The following is a 6,871-nucleotide window of genomic DNA, read 5'->3' as shown; positions in this document are numbered from 1 at the left end:
AGCTAAGCTTACCATAAATTATGACTTCTTTCCTTTTCTGCTCCCCCTAAACAAGGCACTGTAAGTTACACCAAAGTATGGACATAACTGGATCTGGCAGTGAAGTGATTTCTTCCTGTTCTGTTAGAGAATAGTGGTGAGGGAGAACACTGCTGGAGATCTGTGAAACAAGGAGTGAAATGAATACCATTGGAGGAAACACTCTCATTAGAATTCCTGCTTTGTTGAGAAGATCTTTATTTGGAGATGTTCAATCACCCAAATCACACTGAAGTGTCTCACCTTGTGTGATTGGTAGCAATTCCAACTTCAGCATTAAAGAGTTATCTACTGCAGACTCTGAAGGATTTGTTGATTTGCTATAAATTTTTGTTTTAAGAGAAACTGATCTGGGATAAATCAAATAGAGCAAATAGTCTGCAAATAAAACCACATGTAATTATATCTGATTCTGCCTTGACTCTTCTTTATCTCTCGGGTTTTTTTAATACAAGACAGACTGGGAACAGTACGTGCATATTCAGCTCAGATAGGATTACTTAGTCCCTTTTGTGGCTGGTACAAGTTGTTTTTTATTTTTTAGTTTCCTCGGAGCTCGATGCTAAACAGTTTGAAAACAAGTCAACTTGATAGGTAAAACTTGTTTGCTTCAAATAGGCATTCTGCTAAATTTTCTTCCTGTAATGTGCTTAATGGCAGCCTCTGGTTTGATCTAAAATACATTTTGTTTCCAGCATGAAGGTTGGGCTCTGGTGAAGTGGAACTGATCTGAGAGGTGTCTGCTGCTCTGAAGGGGTGAACTCACCAAATTCCAATTTAGGTGTGGAGTTAGGTGCCTGGAGGAGGAGGAGCAGGTGTCTTGGGTGAGAAGAGGCCATGTGACTCCTGCAGCTTGTAGTGTCTGCTTTGTGCCCCAGCACATGGGAGCAGAGTCAGGGTAACCCCTCACATGCAGATCTGTGCTATCACCGTGCTGCACCTGCTCTGGGCTGCAGCTCACAGTGGTGTGTGGGTCTCTGTCACCAGGCTGCTCGTGGTGAGATCTTTCACTTAGGGTGTCTAGTAGGCTTGAGCTTTAGGCCACCCTGCAAGTGTCAATGTTCATGTTTGCTTCTCTTCCTGACTCTCAGGTCTGAGGCATATCAGCTAGAACAGAGATCAGATATCCAGACCTGGTAGGAACACCAAGTATAGCAGTCTAATTGAAATGGGCTTCCATAAAAATAACTGCTCTCCTGGGCTGAAGTGATAGCAATGCTTGTGCAGGTTTAGAAAAATAGCAAAAACTTTTTGATAGAAACCCTTTGTAAACGTTTTCACATAGTCTCTGTATGTGTATTGTTAAGGGAAGCCTTAACAGGTCAGGCTGGCTGGTTTTCTAGCTGGCTGGCACTTGGTGTTGATCTAGAAGGTGATGCTGTCAGGAGTCATTTAGAGAAATGTCTTGAAACAATTCTAAATAACAATGTAGCTCAAGTTAGGATATGCAAACCTGTTATTGGTATTATAAGCAGGAGAGAAAACAAGCTGGAAAATTGTCCTTGACTTGCACAACAACTTATGCATATGACAAGGAAAGGTCCTGATGAACTTCTCAGATGTTAACATCTCCCTGTGGCATAGTCTTGCCATAGAGACTTTCTAGTGGATTTCTAGTGGTGTTCTATTCCTGTCCGTGAACCACACACCCCCTGGAGCTCTTAGCTCTGTGCAGCAGTGCTGTTTCATGCCCAGTGTGCATATGACTGTGGGGAGGTTCTTGAGTGAAATTTTTTGTAGCTTTAGTCTGTTGGAATTGGCAAATGGCTGTTAACAAGTTAATTAACTTCTGTCCATGCTAAACTCAACTACATTATTGGCACCTAGGATGACACCTGTCCTGCCAAATTCCAGCAGTTGTATGCAGGAGGCATCTGAAGCTTGTAGTCTGATTTGTAGATGAGAGAAATAAGTGCATGTACAGTGTGATTCATCTGACCTGTTTTTGACATCAGCTTCGGGATGAGATAATTATGGAGTCTCAGGAACTACTGATCCTGATAAGATCTCTATTGAATGCTGCTGGGGGTGACCATCTCAAAAACAGGCAGATGCAGGTACCCATTGAATACCTGTCTGACTCTTGAGAGTGGAAATATGCATCAGGCACTGAGGACAAGATCCAGGTGGCATTTCTCTTACACTGAGTGTGAGAGGTGAATGTGGCTTTGTGCCACAGTTGACTCTCTGGGCAAACCACTGAATGTTCCCTGGTGAGGTATTTGCTTCCTTTCAGATGTGGGTTTCAAAATCAGGGTTCTTCCAGTTGTTTTAACAATCCTTCCCCTCAAAATTCAGACCTTCCTGGGAATGGCTTTGTTGTGGTTTTTAAACAGACCTGTTCAACCTCTGCTTTAACCTAGGGGGTATAAATGTGCTGGATTCTGCTCCCATGGGATGCACAACCTGCTTCTAGCAGTCTGGTCAAAGAGGCTCTTCAGGAATCAGTTTATCTTGATTTCTACCAAAGTTACATGGCTGATACTAACTTGAATGTATGTTCTGAACTTACTGCTCAGCATCTTCATTCTGGAACCATAACTAGTTCAAAATTTGAAACAATGCTACAGAATTCAAAGGTTTTCCTCAGTATGTTTTGTATTTCCTGTGCCTTGTGGAAGCTAATTTGGACAGGGAAGTAACTTGAACACCACCTTCATCTCGAGAGAAGATTTATGGGCTTAGTAGGCACAATGTGCTCCACAGTTACTTAAGTTACTGAGTTCAGATGTTTGTTTAATGGCAAACGCATCGGGACAGAGGGCAACAGATCTTCCTTCTGTGTGTGGTAAGGGTTGGGATGTTGAGAAAGGACTGGTTTGAGTGTGTGGCTTCCATGTATGAAGAGTGCTGCAGAAAGGAAGTGTCTCAGGTTGCTGCTATTCTTGCCTGACTTCAGGACTCTGAGGTAAAACAGTACATGGGAACAGATCATGGCTGGGTAAACTGGGTTGGTTGCCAGCCAGATCAGTCACTGAGCTGTGCTCTCATTGAGACTGTGTGACCCCTGGTTTTGAGATCCTTAAGCTGAGATAGATACCTAAAGGAGCATTAACAGTGTCTATTGGTGGCCATCTCCATGGGCCCAAGGGGTTGTGGGGAGCTCCTTAAGCACCAGGAGAGTACCAAAGCCCTGGAGGCTTCTGGTTAGTGTGTTAAGAGTTGATTTTCAACTAAATAGCTAACCTGAACTTTCAGCTGTCTGTCTTCAGGTATGCCACACCTCCTGTGAGCATGGAGCCACAGAACATCCCGAATCAAGAAACTCAGTTCTTGGCTTAATTCTAGAATAATGTGACCCCTTAACTTGCAGAAGAATTCCAGTCTCTTATCTAGTCAGGTTTCACTGGCACCTTAATCCTCAGACCAGTTCTAGGAACTTTTGCTTCTTCAGTTTGGGTTAGTGCTGCTCTCTGTTTGCAAAGCTGAGCTGTGGCCGTGGGAATTTGATTGATTGGGAATAAAACCAAAAATCAAACAAGAAACCCCCAGCCTTGTCCTCTGTCCTTCCAAAATCTGCTTCACTGTGCAGGTGCATGGAAGACCTCACAGGTATAGCTGAGGACATGGCAAGCAAAGCATGTTGGTGCAGTGGTGCACAAAGCTGTGTAGCACTGCACTGTTAATGCTAACCGTGCAACTCTCCCTGCAGATTCTCTGAGCTGAGAGGAGAATTTGATTTGTTAAAGTCTAAAATGCCCTTATTAAGAGGGTAATGCATGGAGCACTGCAAATTAGTTGCCAGGCTGAAGTTGAGTGTCAAATCTAAAGCTGCTACTGAACTGGTTGGTACGATCTTCTCTCTAGACAGGTTTGTCTTTACTGGTTCAGTCTCTCCAAAATAATTTAAATGTCCTTCTGAGTCTAAAACTGTTGTCTTAGTTGCTCTTGTGTTTGTTGCTCCCACAGTGACTATCAGCAGTGTGTGCATATTTCCTGCTGCATTTTGTCTGAACTTCTTGGATGAGCTTGTGGAGCAAGACAGAACATGATGAGAGCAGATAATATGGAGAGCTCAGGGAATACATCAGCACAGGGAGATCATGTTACTTTATCATAATCTCAGCCTCAGTCTTGTAGACTCAGACTTACAGGTGGGTCTGTGGGCAATAAAGGGAAGTCTTAGAAATCATAACTGACCTCAGTTAAGTAATAGAACTGTATGGAAGTCAGGTTGGGGTACAGAGAAGAGTCTAGAAGGAGGATTTTCAGTCTGAGCAGTTGTTAGAAGCTCCTGGGCTAGTGCTGAGCCTCACAAAAAGCTGCCAAGCAAACCCAAGGCTGATGTACAGCAGATGCACAGCTTTGATATGGGCTGCGTGTTCTGAGAACTGTCACCTACATGTTCTCTCCAGAAGCCTCAGCCCAGGGCTTGGGCTGTCTAGTCTGGTTTTTTTGTTGTACTCAACTCACTGGCAGCACAAAACTCAACCCCTGTGTAACTTAAGAAAAGAGTCTTCTATAAAACTAATAGAGAAGCTTCCATTTTTGAAAGCTGTGTACTGTAATGTAGCTTAAAATACTCCGAGGTGTTCCTATGCAGTGTCTGGCTGGGTGAGATGTCAGGCTGCAGAGTTTGGATGCCGTACATAGCTGCTCCATGGAGCCATGGGGCCTGTTCTGCTTAGTCACTTTTGTTGATGCTCTTTTGCTTTGGGATTGGTGAAAGTCTCTTGGCTTATATAAAGGGAGTTTGAGTGAGTGTGGGAACATCAGTAGCTGGATGTAAACTAAGCACTGAAACTGGAAGCACAGCTTATGGTGCTGTGTTGGTTCAGGTTTAAGGCAATGGTGATTTAGTTGTGCTTGAGTAAGAGCTGAAGTGCTGAAGGGGCAGAGTGTGGTGTGGCAGATCCTGTGGAAGGGGAAGCACTGGAGCTCTGAAGTGTGTTCTGGTCTTAAACAGCTCTGTTGGATTTGTACCTTTAGTCTTCTTCACCTCCCAAATCAGGTATTGGATTTAATCCCAGGTTCAGGACTGGGATTAAAGGAACTGAATGTCTAATTTATAAGCAGACACAGGATTCTGTTCCAAGTATGTTGCTGCTTGGCAGCTGCCCAGGTGTGTGCTGCTTTGGCTGTCAGCTGCTGCTTGGTCTGCAAAGGGCTCGACCTGAAACTGCTGCTAGACTGAGTGTAAGAGTTTTTTTCTCTGAATAGAAAAATGTCTCATTAAACAATCAGAAATGTAGAAAATACAGGCAGAAATGCTAAACCACACTGTAATATATAGTACTAGCAAGTAAATTGCACTCACTTAGGCATGGATGTGATGGAAATGTGTTAATGTAAGCATTTATGTTTACAAAGTGCAGCCTATCTTTTGCTAAATAAGAAATCTCAGTCTGTTGGAAAAATAATGTGGAAGGACCCAGTTCTTTAGAGGTGTTTTGGCTTCTCTGCTTTGCCAGGGCAGCTCTTCAGCAGGGCTTTGTATAGGACCTGCACCAAGAGCTTGTTCCCCCTCTCCCTGCTTGGAAGAGGGAACTGAATCCTTTGCTTTATGAAGCATATTTGTTATCCCTGTGTCTGTCTAGGAAATAGGAAAGCTCCTGTCTGGGCTGCAAGTAGTTAACTGCAGTGGTTGGCAGGGCCTGGCAGACACAGGGAGCAGGTGTCTCATGTCCTGGAGGGCAGTGTCAGTGTCACCAGAGGCTCTGCTGGGTGGGCAGTTGTCCCTCTGCTGGCACCAGCCCTGTGTGACTGAGCAGTGTCTCTGTGTGCCATTCTAGTCATGCCTTCACCACTATCTATTAGGGATCTTGCTGCATGGATTTCACTCCTGTGTGAGTCTCAGCTCCTGAAGAGATAGGCAAGAGCCAGGTGGTGCTACCATTTAACTTTTCTGATACGCAGCACTGACTATATCCAGGGAAAAAAACAAATCCAAACAAACCCTAGGCCTTGGTGTTGGCAGGTTTTAATGAGTAGCAGCTCTTGGCTATCCATGGTAAAGCAGCCAAGGATGATGTTTTTCATGTCCCAGTGCAAAACTTTCCTCAGACTTCCTTTTTTGTCTGCAAACCGGCCGTGCTGTTTCATGTAGCATAAATAATCTGAATGGAAAAGATCATTTTTAACTTGCCTGTGGTAACTCTAAATACCTCTCCTGGAGAAGGTGTGTGAGCTTATAGGCATTGTTTTACCTCAGAGTATTGCTGCAAGCAGCAGCTGTTTGAGCTGTGCTTCAGGATTGCTGCCATGGAAGGAATAGAACCTTTCCACAAGCAGAGGCTGATGCCACCTCCTTTAAAAGAAGCAATGTGGTTGTTTGCTTTATAGGCACCATCCATGAAGCAAATTCTTTCACTGCTTTAACTGAGGGTTTTTGTTAATGTCTGTCCCTTTCATACAGTTTGCAGATTTTCTGCATTAAAAGAGTTGGCATCCAGCAGTCTTTTTCCCTCTCACAAGGAATATATAGTGCCAGGCAGTCTTGGGTGTGAGTTGGAGTGTAAGAACTGTCTGTCTTTGGGAATAAGTACATGAAAAATGGTTCAAACTACTTAAGGATAAGGTTATTTGAGGCTGAGACAGATGTAAAAGAAATTGAAATAACCCTAATGAAGAAATAGAGAAGAAAAATGTATGTGTTTGAAATAGTGTGGCATATTGAAACAGAAGCATGCTGAATTTTTCAGTCTTAACTTCTGGCAGGCTTTAAAGTCTTGTCACTGAGAAGTGATAACTTGCAAACAATAAAGGAGCTAAATGTGAGCAGCTTGTTAGAGCAGTTTACACTGAACTCTGCATAAACCCTTTTCTCTCTGTGGAGAGGCAGAAATGAGGGAACTTGTGTTTCACAGGCTTAAATTCAAGTTTGAAAGTCAGG

This window comes from Acanthisitta chloris, unplaced genomic scaffold, assembly GCF_000695815.1.
Source record: "Acanthisitta chloris isolate BGI_N310 unplaced genomic scaffold, ASM69581v1 scaffold39285, whole genome shotgun sequence".
In the NCBI taxonomy this organism is placed as follows: domain Eukaryota; kingdom Metazoa; phylum Chordata; class Aves; order Passeriformes; family Acanthisittidae; genus Acanthisitta; species Acanthisitta chloris.
This window is presented reverse-complemented; position numbering follows the sequence as displayed.